Source organism: Sminthopsis crassicaudata, chromosome 2 (genome assembly GCF_048593235.1).
Source record: "Sminthopsis crassicaudata isolate SCR6 chromosome 2, ASM4859323v1, whole genome shotgun sequence".
NCBI lineage: Eukaryota > Metazoa > Chordata > Mammalia > Dasyuromorphia > Dasyuridae > Sminthopsis > Sminthopsis crassicaudata.
In genome coordinates this window covers 397444639-397457430 of record NC_133618.1, presented here as the reverse complement: position 1 = coordinate 397457430, position 12792 = coordinate 397444639, and the positions used below count along the sequence as shown (strand labels likewise).

Genomic DNA, 12792 nt, shown 5'->3' with positions numbered 1-12792 from the left:
GTCTAAGCTATGATCAAGAAGCAATGGCAAGGTTTGTTTAACTGAAACCCAAATTCCATCCTCTAATCTAGGTAGATGAAATTTCAGCCTCAATTTCCGAGTCTGGAGTCCTAAAGCACCCAAAGTTTTTTGTTCTAGACCCTAGTTATCCCCTATTCTGACCTTCCTCCAACTCCCAAAAATCCTTGGTTCCAGAGGTAGAAGTTCTCACCGTGACCAACACAGAACCCAATCCCCGCTTCCTTTTCCCTAGTGAACAGCTTCTGGACAACTGTTGTGACCAAAAACATTCAGAAATTGGGGATGATCCTCCCTACTTGTTAACTATCACGACTATCCCAACCCTTAGGTCAGGATCACCGCAGACTTTCCAGCTTGCCAGGCCTACCTACCAGGGCCTATAATTCCATAGGTACTGTTTTCAGAACATCCATGCCATAATGTGAAAGTACCTTTACCACAACCTGAAAACAGGGTACCAGCCTAGGGAAACAAAAGAAGTGGGCTGATGCAATAGCATAAGTACTGGCAAAGGGCCTGGGTTCAAATCCCACCTCTAACATTTATTACATTTGGCACCTTGGACAACTTACATAACCATAATGGGCACTGGTTTCTTCATGTATAAAATGAGGGAATTGGTATCCTATGAACTTTAGTAAAGAGAGGCCCAGACAGGTTGTCACCAGTCAGTCTGGTCCTATTTGATTCCTGACCCAGCCCCACACCCAATTCCTGAATCTTGCCTGGGGTTTGACTCCAGGTGTCTCCCCATTTCTGGTATGTGGCCCTACCCTGAATTGGTAGCAAAAGCTTATTTATCTATTTATTTATCTATAAGAGGACACAAATGAATCAGAATTTATGAGAGCCAACATATCTGTCTACTTATAAATTAGATAAAATTCAGTTGTACTTAGCAGAATGCATATTTCTTTACATTCAAGTAGTTGATATAAAATAAGTTTATTTTCTTCCTGAAAGTAAGGCAGGGAAAACCTGAATCAATACAACAGGCATTAGTAGCCTTAAAAATGTGGAAGTAATTAAATTATATTTATTTAATTCATTTTAGATTTTTTTTCCAATTTTAAAAACTAAGAACTTAGCGAGCATCAACTAAAATGAGCACTTTCAGTATATACAATAAAACAGAAAAGGTTACACATCAAACTGCAAATCTGTCATTCACTTTTCAAACCTCATTCATTCGATTTAACAAAGAGGAATTTTTATTAAGTACCTACTCCTTACAAAGAACATGATACTCTGAACTAGGTCATATATAAAGATAAAATAAGACACCATCTGTCCCCAAGGTCAACAAATATTTACCAAGGCTTAAGTCCACCTGCTATAGTAAAAAAAAACAAAACAAACAAACAAACAAAAAACCCCAGCATGACTAAGACTTGAGACATAGTTCTCAGAAGTACCAGCTCAAGTCCATCATAGCCTTCTGACCTGGAATAAGTGATGGGATTTCTGATGAGCTTCTTATGAGAAATCATAGAAATTAAGAAGTAGAAGGGACCTCAGCAAGGGACCTAGTTTCCTCTTGGGACAGCTAGGGGACTCAGTAGATAGATACAGGAAATGAAGTCAGGAAGACCCATAGTTCAAATTTAAACTCTGACATTTCCTAGCTGGATGAACTGGGAAGTCACAACCTCTGACTGCCTCGATTCTCTCATTCAGGAATAATAATAATAATAATAATAATAATAATAATAATAATAGTCATTATTATTATTATATTTAAAACACAGTAACACCCATCCCAGGGTTATTGTGAGCATAAAATCAGATATTTGTAATCTCCGTGTAATCTCCACTATAAAATATCAGATGAGTAATCAGATATCTATCTTTTCTTTGAAGATTTCTGAGTAAGAGAAATTTTAACTTTTGGTCAACTCTAATTGTTAAGAAGTTATTTCTGACTGGGACACTGATGCATTGTTGGTGGAGTTGTGAAAGAATCCAACCATTCTGGAGAGCAATCTGGAAGTATGCCCAAAAAGTCATCAAACTGTGCATACTCTTTGACCCAACAGTGCTACTACTGGGCTTATATCCCCAGGAAATACTAAAGAAGGGAAAGGGACCTGTATGTGCCAAAATGTTTGTGGCAGCCCTTTTTGTAGTGGCTAGAAACTAGAAAATGAACAGATACCTATCAATTGGAGAAAGGTTGGGTAAATTATGGTATATGAATGTTATGGAATATTATTGTTCTGTAAGAAATAACCAAAAGGAGGAATACAGAGAGTTTTGGAGAGACTTACATCAACTGATGCTGAGTGAAATGAGCAGAACCAGGAGATCATTATACACTTCAACAATGAAACTGTATGAGGATGTATGCTGATAGAAGTGGATATCTTCAACATAGAGAAGAGCTAATCCAATTCCAATTGATCAATGATGGACAGAATCAGCTACACTCAGAAAAGGAACACTGGGAAATGAGTGTAAACTGTGAGCATTGTTTTTTTTCTTCCCAGATTATTTTTACCTTCCGAATACAATTCTTCCTTTGCAACAACAACAACAAAATTCGGTTCTGCCCATATATATTGTACCAAGCATATACTATAAGATATTTAATATGTATGGGAATGCCTGCCATCTAGGGGAGGAGGTGGAGGGAAGGAGGGGAAAAATTCGGAACAGAAGGGAGTACAAGGGATAATGTTGTAAAAAAAAAAAAAAAAATACCTATGCATATGTACTGTCAAAAAAAATGTTATAATTATAAAATTAAAAAAAAAAAAAAAAAGAAACCTAAAAAAAGTTATTTCTGACATTTGGTCTAAATTGGCTTCTTTGCAATTCCCACCCATTGCTCCCACTGATCCAACTCTTTGGGACCAAACAGAGCAAGTTTCAGCCCTACCCCATATGACAATCTCTCCAATACTTGTGCACAGCTATCACCTTCTTCCTTCTCTTATCCCCCATATTCTCTTCCCAAGGCTAAATGGCCCCAGTTGGTTCATCATATCCTCATATGGCACAGACTCAAGGCCTTTCACCATCCTGGCTGCTTTCCTCAGAATTCTCTAAAGCTTATCAATGTGCTTCTAAAACTGTGAGCCAGCCCAATTATGCTTTATGTCTTGTCTGGCTACAAAATGGCTGTTGTGAACATAAAAGACAAGGTATATGAAAACACACTGGATGAACTGCACAATGCTTTCAACAGTGTGAGGGATTACAACATTCATTCAGTATTTCACTAATTCTGTCCCTGATTTCTAATGCAGACAAAGGCCAAATGGTGTTGGAGTAATCTTGGCACCTTTCCTGTTACATTCCCTGGCCTGGCAAGGCTTCTCAGAAAAACAAAACAAAATAAAAACCTTTCTCCCAAAACAGATTATATTGCACTTAAGTAAGCTATAAGCTGGCTTACCAACTCTCTACTCTGGGCTAACTTTCCTGGACAGAGCTATTACCATTCCCTTATAACTCCCTTAGACCAGGATCTACCAACCACACATCATCACCAAAAAACCACAAGTCAATAATTGTCCTGCAAAAGAACTCATTTTTCTAACTCCTAAGACTTCTTTGGATCTATGTAAAAACATCCTGAAATAGCAACATGGTGGAGCTATAATTGGTACACAAATTCACTTTAATTACACTTAAAGATATTAACAGCCTACTGTGAACAAAGCACTGTATTAAAATAGGCAAGTATACAAAGATGTAAAAAAAAAAAACTTTCCTGCCTTTAAGGAGTGTATAAACTACTTGGAGAGAAATACAGATGAACAAAATATAAAGGGGCACAGAGAATAGGGGAAAAAAAGAGATCAAGATAGTGCTCTAGGAAAATTGGAGGTGAGAAAGAGGATGAAAGTTGGGGTGAAATAGGGGTAAGGAAAACTTTCAGCTGGAATGAGAGTTGGGGTAAAATAGGGGCGAGGAAAACTTCATGGAAAAGGTAGCAATTGAGCTAAGCCCAGAGGAATTGTGACAGGTGGAAATGAGGAAGAATTGAATAGTTTAGCATTACTTGGAAAATGGAATATGTAAAGGGGAATAATGATGGTAATCCATGGCCCAAAATTTCTTTAGTAGGATTCCATCTTGGGGTCATGTTTTATAAATACTTTGAATTATTCCCTCTTTCAGGCTGTCCCTCTGAAGCATCAGAATTTAGTTTTATGATTAGGTCTATCGAGAAGGGTACGTACTCTCAACTCCCACATAAGCATTCTGGCAAACAAGATATCAAACAATAACCAGAAAGTGTCACCTACTTTTCGGTAGTGTCTCCCCAAAAAGGAGGCACTCACTTGGGCTAGCCAGAGCAACAAATAATTCACTTCCACAATGAGCCCCATCCACCTCATCCCAGGAACCTAACAGTCCTCAAGACTTATAGTATTTCTATCAGTACTAGAGGAATCTTCCAAAGAAAAGAGAAGCACTTGGTGGTGGAGAGAGGAAGATGTCACTAAAAAGGTTCATGCCTTTCTCTCAAACCAGCTCAGTCTGCATAACTCGAAGTGCTAATAAAGGGCCAGGTCTGAATTTGGTGCTCCCCGATTATCATTTAGGTTTGGCACTAGGACTACTCCATTCAGTCCAGAAGAGTTCAGCAGCTCCTTTTTTGAGTCAGCGGCTTATTCCTGAAATTCTTCTTGATCTCAGAGATCCTTTCCTGCTCTGCTTCTGAGGTTCCCAGTGGACCTTCTGGGATGCAACGACTCCTTTCTCACCTATCATTGCACAGGGCACCACTCTTCTCCATTTCCCTCTAGTCAATACTCTGTATTACTTTTTTCTCCCTAAGGCAATTGGGGTTAAGTGACATGCCCAGAATCACAAACTAGGATGTGTATCTGGGATCATATTTGAACTCAGGTCCTCCTGACTTCAGGACTGGTGCTCTATCCACTGTAGCCATCTAGCTACTCCTTTACTAACTTTTAAGGTACATTCTAAATGTATTTAGGGTTCAAGTGTTAACTTCATCAATAAGATGTTGATGCCAATATGTATTCTAAAATTTAATCAACAATATGGGATTAAGACAGGAGACAGGGAATTTCATACCTTGTTAAAATGATATATTTTTATAGCTTTTTATTTACAAGATATATGCATGGGTAATTTTTCAGATTGACAATTGCAAAACCTTTTGTTCCAATTTTTCTCCTCATTTCCCCACCCCTTCCCCCAGGTGGCAGGTAGACCAATACATGTTAAAGATGTTAAAGACAATATATGTACACATGGCCATACAATTATAAAATGGTGTATTCAAAACAAAAAAAAAATCATTATTGTTTGGTTAATTTTTTTTGGTGGGGGGGAAGAGATCAGGAGTAGAATTTATTTAAAAAAAAAAAAAAAGAGTAGGGCTAATAATTATGCATCTCAGACCAAGTCAAATTAAAAGATTCAATTAAGAGAAAAATCTACATGTGTCAGCTACATTGTTTTAGATGCATGTCTATCTACAAATGTGTAAATATATGTATATATATATATATATATATATACACAGACAAAATGGTTACATATAGGTATGTGTGTGTATGTAGATATATATATGTATGTGGGTAAATGTGTGGGTGTGAATATATATGATATATAAAATACATATGTGTGTATATATATATATATATATATATACACACACACATATATATATATGCAATCTGTGTTTGTAGACTGCTTGGGGGAGGGGAGAATAAAAAGAGGGAACAAAGAACATAGTGAAAAGTGCTTAGCAGAGCACAAAAGAATGACCTATAAGAAAGCAAAGATGGATAATCATAAATATAATATCTTCTATTATTATACATGCTTACTTGAAATGGAAGTTCATTATTACATAATTTGAACCCTTCCTGATGTTTTGTTGGCACATAAAAATGTTTTGTTTTTCTTTCTTTTTTTTTTTTTTCCTATTTTGTATTTAGGTTTTTTTATTTTATTTTTTTCCTTTTTATTGCTTTTTTCTGATTAAAACATTATTTTTTTAAATACACATTTTTTTATGAGCCATGTTGGATGGTTAATTTTTTTTTTAACTGTATGGAGAAGAAAGTATATAGAGAATTTGGAGGTACATATATATGAAATCACTATATATGAAATAAAATCAAAAAGGTAGATTAGAGCCAGATTGTAGGGAGGGGACTTTAAAAGACTAGAAGTGTTTTCTCCAAGCAGGAAATAAAAACCCAATAAAAATGTATGAAAAATTGTTATTGAATGGTTTCTGTTCTTTCCTTGACACTATTTGGGTTTTATTTGGGCAAAGATACTAGAGTAATTTGACATTTCCTTCTCCAGCTCATTTCATAGATGAAGAATTGAGGCAAATAGTGACTTTCCCAGGATCACATAGCTAAACTGAGGCCAGATTTGAATTCAGGTGCCCCCTGACTCCAGGGTCAAAGCTCTACCCATTGGGAGAATGATTAATCCAGGGCATCAGGATGATTACTGGCCAATTCAAAGCAGGGGATATAAATGTTATTATTGTCATCCCTATTTTACAGGAGAAAAAAAGTGAAACTGAGGAAGGTTAAGTGATTTAGCTAGTGAAAGTCTGAGGTCAAATTCAGACTCGGGTCTTCCTGACTCCAGACCCATCATTTTAACCATTGACTATGTATTACAAAGTGTATTAGTGGATTCCATAACAAAATAGAACTAGCAAGAATTAGTTAGAGAGAGGAGAATGGGAAGAAGGGAGATCTGTCAAACTAAAATTAATGGAATTCAGCTCAAGAAGTTTTTAAGACAAAATATTGTCCTGAATATATATTAGCTAATGAGAAAACAATTGGAACATGTAATTAAAAAAATAAAAACCCAGAATATCAAAGTATTAAGTTTCCAAATATAATTAAAGATGAGTTATTGGTTTTTGGGTTTTTTTTTGTTTTTTTTTTGTTTTTGTTTTTTTTTAACCAGAGTTGGGATTTCATCAGAGTGGACAACAATGAAGAGGAAAACCATCCATTAAAGCAGAGCAGTACTTTTTGTATTATTGTTTTAGAGAATTACCTTAGGCACTTAGAGGTTAAATGACTTGCCCAACATCATGTAGTCTGTGTATGTAGGAGGTAAGATTTGAATCTAGATCTTCTTGACTCACTGGCCAGTTCTTCACTTTTGCAGAGCTTTAGAAGAAAAGTAAAATATTTTTTTTTAATGAGAACAAACCAAATTTATAAATGTAAAATAAAAAAGGAGAAATCACCACAAATAGAATAAAGGGATGAAGAAATGAAATGTATAGAAGTATGTCAATAAAAGAAAAAACTCTAATGAAATTAATTTATAGGAATGTAAAGTGCCAAAATAATAATCTGATCTTAGGAGAAATTTGGGAAAGCATAAAAGAACTTCTAGAATAAAAATTTTAAAATCTAAAGCTCCAAATGGCTTCACAAGAGAATGGAGGAAATCTAGGTAAGAAAAAAAAAAAAAAAGATCCAGACACCTGTATTATTAAAAATAAGTATTTAGTAGATTGTTGAATTGAATATGACTACCTAAATAAGGTCATGAAAAGCTGGATATGACTAAACGACAACAAAAATACATATAGCAATATGTTTTTTAAAATTCATTATGACCGTATTGTAGTTATACCAGAAATGCAAGGATGGTTTAGTATTAGGAAAATAATTAGCATAACTCATTATGCTATTATCATTTATAAAAACATAGGGTTATGTATCACCAGAGGTAGAAAAAAATCATGCACAAAATACAGTATTTAATCAATTATGTTAAAAATTCTAAAAGTCACAGAATTGGAGACATCTTTACTTAATACAATAAAAATGTTTATCCACATCTAACCAAAAAAGCATTTATTTAGAATTTATCTGTATGGCACTATGCCCAAGAGATTGGATACAAATTTATGTTACTTAATCTAGACTGGGCCCTCCCTACAATCCTTCTCAAGGATTTGTTAGTTAATGTTTAACAAGATCTACCATAAAAAGACACATTTTGAAGGCTAATCTGCTTTATTAACATTTTCACCATTTAAAAAAATTCATACAATCCTCAAAACAATAAATCAAGCCCAGATTTGTGATATTTACTGATTTCTGAGGTTTAAATGCTCACTCTGAATTTAACAATAGAATCTCAGGAAAACCATAATGAAAGACATCAGAGCTCATATCAATGCAATGAGCAAAGTTTTTCAGTCATTTCAGTTGTCTTACTCTTTGTGAATAGAATAGTTAATTTGTGGTAAGCTAATGGAATGAAATAAAATAATGGAATTAGAGGAACAAGTGTGAGAAAAATGAGATTTTTATGAAGCATTTAAAAATGAAAATAAGCCAAACCAGAAGGATTAAATACAGATTAATCATGACCATAAAAAAAAAAAATCATAAACAGGAATAAATGGACAAACCAAGAATCCTAAAGGATATTTAAAGTTACATTCACTGTATTTAAATTGTATTTATTGAAATATAAATATTTGTAAAAATTAATTATACTTGTAAATAATGATATTCATTATTAATAATATTCATTATATTATAATATAATAATATTAATTCATTAATAATAAATCATTATTTCTAAAAAGAAAAAAGTGAGAACAGCCCAATGGTTAGCAGATGATAGCCACAAGGTTGACACAAGCAAATTTCCTGAATCTTGGAGAAAAGAATTTCACTGTTTTCACTCTTCCCCAGCACAAGGGGCTGAGAAAAGGACAACATTCAACAAATTAAAATAAAGGTCAATAACAACTCACCCTATGCAAGGCATTATGTTAGGTTCTTAAAACACAACTAAAATTTGAAAACATAGCTCCAATCAAGTTTACACAGAAAGATAGGAGTGTAAGAGTTTGGGGGGAGGAACTGGAAATGAGGGATACACAAATAAACACAATTTGAGAAAGGAGAGAACACAAGCATTTGGAAAAGATTCTTATTGGAAGTGATACTGAAGCTGAATCTTGAAAAAAAAGCTTATGATTCCAAGACAGAAAAGGAAGAAGGAAATATATTATGGGCATGAGGGGAAGGGAGGATCACCTGTGCAAAAGTAAAGAGGTGGAAGATGGAATGACAACTTTCATGAATAACAAGTAAGCCAGTTTGATGGAATGAAATGATAGTTGGGGGTTACAATGGGACTGAAACCACAGCTGGGAGCCAGAACTATGTCCCTTTTCATTCTTCCTGGCTTCTTGCTGGAGCAAGAAAAGTGGTCACCAGTTCTGTAAGGGGAGAGGGAGCCAGTAAATCTAGAACTTGCTTCCTTAGCCTAATTTGCATAAATCAAAGCCAGACTATTCTTCGACACCACACACTTTGCTTGGATGTAATATACAGAACGTGGAGCCTTCCCATAGATGGAAAGGTGAGGAGTACCCAATCTGTATCATCAAATGGCAATCTTATTCCTCCAGTATAAAGCCTGGAGCTTTCTATGGAACCCCACAAATTATTCCAGACAGTCAAATGGCAATCTTATTCCTCCAGTATAAAGCCTGGAGCTTTCTATGGATCCTCACAAATTATTCCAGACAGTCCATGAGCCTAGCCTGAACACTCCCTTCTATCCAGCTTCAATCTCAGCCAAATGGTTGGCTTTTTGACCCCAGTTAAATCCCTGACCATAACCCAACATAATTCTTTATTTTTCCTTAATTTTATCAATTTTTGCTCTCTAGACTATATCTGCCTTTGCCCCCTCAGGCTTAGATGAGGAACTGGAACACAGACATGGCTCGGGTGGAATGCCTTTTTCAGAGTTTTGCAGCCCTCCAATCTTGTCTTCTCCAGGTGAAACGTCTTCACTTTAATTGAAATTGAAAAGGACACTGGAGATCAACTAGCTTAACTACCCAGTTCTGTGGCGTTAAAAGCATTAAAATCACTTGCCTATGGACATGCAACTAATGGGAAAATCTAGTGGGTCATATGATCTTTTAATGTAATTTCCAGCCCTTACCCTTTCTAGTTTCATACGCCCCAAACCAGTCAATACAGTATATGTAGTATAATACAAAAAAAAAGCATCAGGTTTTTGCCACTGCCTTCCTATATGGCCTTGTGAAAAGAGAGTAAGTGGAAGCAACAAGCAATTCTTTTAGGGGTTTGGCTAAGAAATAGAGATAATATATCTCAATATAGTCTAGCAAGGATTTTTTTTTTTTTTTTTTTAAGAATGAGGAAGACTTACAAATATTTCTAGCTAATAGGGAAGGAACTTATATGGGAGGAGAGGATGACTGAGTACATAGTAGTCTATTGGAGAAGAAAGGAAGAGAAAGGATTAAGGGCATATGTGAAGAGATTAGTCTTTATTTGTTGATTTCCTTTAAATATTTTATCATCATCATTATTCTTATTTTCAATATCAAGTCACAATTGTTCAACATATTTCAATTTACAAAGCACTTTCCTTATTGAAAACCTGTGTATCCACCTCCATTTTGCAGATCATTGAATTCAAGCTTGCCCAGTCACACAGACAATAAGTGTTTAAAAAAAAAAAAAAAATCTGTAAGTTTTGTCAGAGCCAGGACTTAACACCAAGGTCTTCTGAGTCTGAATCCAGTGTTCATTAATTTTTTTTCCCCCCACTATTTCCGAGTGCCCATAATGATTTTGAAATACAGGGGAATTTTAGAGTAATATACAAAAAAGTCTTCTCCTTTATAGCTTTTTAAAACCTTTAAAATAGTTGGAGATAGGGGACATGTTGGCATAAATTATGTAAGTGATTCAAAGGAAGATGAGGGAAAAGATTATAATCAGATTTTGTATAAACTATTTTATTATGTTGCTCATAAAGAAAATAAAAAATGGTAACAAATTTGCTTTTAGGTCAATAACCTTAAGAGTTTGTGACATTGTTGCAAAACCCAACAAAGAAAAATCTGGGTTGTAATAAAACCCTTATTAACATATGTAAAGCAGTATTTACAAAAATTTGTGGTCCCAAAATGAAGTAGAAAGATAATTAGCTTACTAAAAATGAATTGTGTAATTCACAAGGACAAAAGTCTATAAATGAATCATAGGAAAGGGTTGCTCAAGATGGTCAGGCATAAATGGTTTCTAATCTGCATCTTGGAGGCTTAATATTTGAGGGTCTGTTGTCCTAAATATGATCTTTATAACAATGGACTCATTTCCCTCCCCATCATAAGTAATGCCTCTTCAATTGTGTCGGGAAAAATAACAGAATTTTTACAGAAAACCTATTTGATTAAGTAAAGGTATATTTGTATTTGTGCTATGAGTAATAACAATGTTAAATAAAATGTTAAATTCTTTCCTCACCTATTATCTCATTTAATCCTTAGAGCAACCCAGTGGGATAGACAGTATGTGTTATCTCCAGTTTAAAAATGGGGAGACCAAGGCTCAGGGATATCACATGACTAACCAAATCTCACGGGATAGGTTGGCAAAATTAGGACTGAGCTCGAGTTTCCTGGGGCTCCCGGTTAGAATGCTATTTATATCACCTAAAACCAGAGATGTGCCCCAATTTCTTCCAGCCCACAGACCCAGATTTGCTCAGCTGCCAATTTAAGACTGCTAACAGTACACCACCTGCTTTTTCAAAGAAGCGAACACAATTCTGTGAAAAGAAACAGTGTAAATTCAGAATTGAGCCGTGACTTTGGGCATGGAGAGTGGCTTTTTTTTCCCCTAAATATTCCCTGGAAACTTCCAGAGTTTATTCCCAGCCTGCCACTAAACAATGCCCCCTAATCGCCTTGTCGAGCCCAGGCGGTGTGGGTCCTTTCGTTCCTGACAAGCCTCATCTTTTCTTGCTCCCAGCCTCTCCACAAGCTGGCCGGGTGACTAGTTCGGCGGGGTGATCTGGCTTCCCCCCCACACAAACTCTTGTAGCGACAAACATCATTCAGCCGTCTCCTCTTAACCTGGCAACCTGTTTGAGGAGACCTCTGACCACTGCTGGCATTTGGCACTTGTCTTCAACTTACCTCCCAATCCACAGGGAACAGGACTCACTCGGTTCAGGCTGCTCAAGTAGTCCCTGTCTGAAAAAAAATTAATAAGCAACCGACCGATTCTTTCTCCATTGCCAGCCCACGGAGCAGCCAGAACCAAGCGAACGGGCGGGACCGGACCTGCCTCCACCGCAACGTGCATGCGCAGGAACAGCCTCAGTCCTTTTGTTGATTGTCATTCAGATTGCCTTTTTTTTTTTTCCCCGGGGCTGAAAGACTGAGTCCTATAGAGTCAATCCAAAGGCTGACAAAGCAGCCAATTTGGGGCAATTAGCCAGTAGAGGATCCCAGCTGACTCGGGTTATTTTGCCTCTCCTTTATCTCACCACAACCTTTCATTAGGCTTCATCCCAGGGGCGGGGGTTCCAGGAGAGAAAAATCTAACACAAACTGTAAAAAAACATGAATTTCTTGGTGCTAATGTTTCTATTTGAGAATTAGGCTTATCCCGCTGAAATCTACAAAAGCCCGCAGAAGGTCTAATCTACAGCCCGCAGTAATCTACAAAAACCCGCAGAAGGTCAAATCTGGGTTTGTAAACCCGCAGTAATCTACAAAAACCCGCAGAAGGTCTACCCCTTCATTTTACAGATGGGAAAACTGAGACCCAAAGAAGGAAAATGACGTCTGAAATCGCAGAGCAAGTTAATTTAGGTAGATCTGGGATAAACCTCCAAGTCTCTTGGCTTCCAGGAAAGGGCTTCTGAGGTTAATTGATAGCTATTAATGGCTAACATTTATATAACGACAACCATCCATCAGCCACTGTGCTAAGA

At 36.2% G+C, this 12792-nt stretch overlaps 1 protein-coding gene across 2 annotated transcripts in view; it reads right to left on the bottom strand.

The window, feature by feature from the left end:
• Window positions 1-12154, bottom strand: part of ARHGEF37 (Rho guanine nucleotide exchange factor 37) — a 74653-nt gene extending 62499 nt beyond the window's left edge. Inside the window, exons 1-2 of one of the 2 annotated variants that reach the window (XM_074291747.1) lie at window positions 11990-12154; window positions 7042-7157 (exon numbers count right to left, since the gene is read on the bottom strand). The gene's annotated coding sequence lies outside the window, so the exon portion shown is untranslated. The remainder of the gene's footprint in view (window positions 1-7041; window positions 7158-11989) is intronic. The other variant, XM_074291748.1, reaches the window with a different exon arrangement.
• Between the last annotated feature and the right edge of the window lie 638 nt (window positions 12155-12792).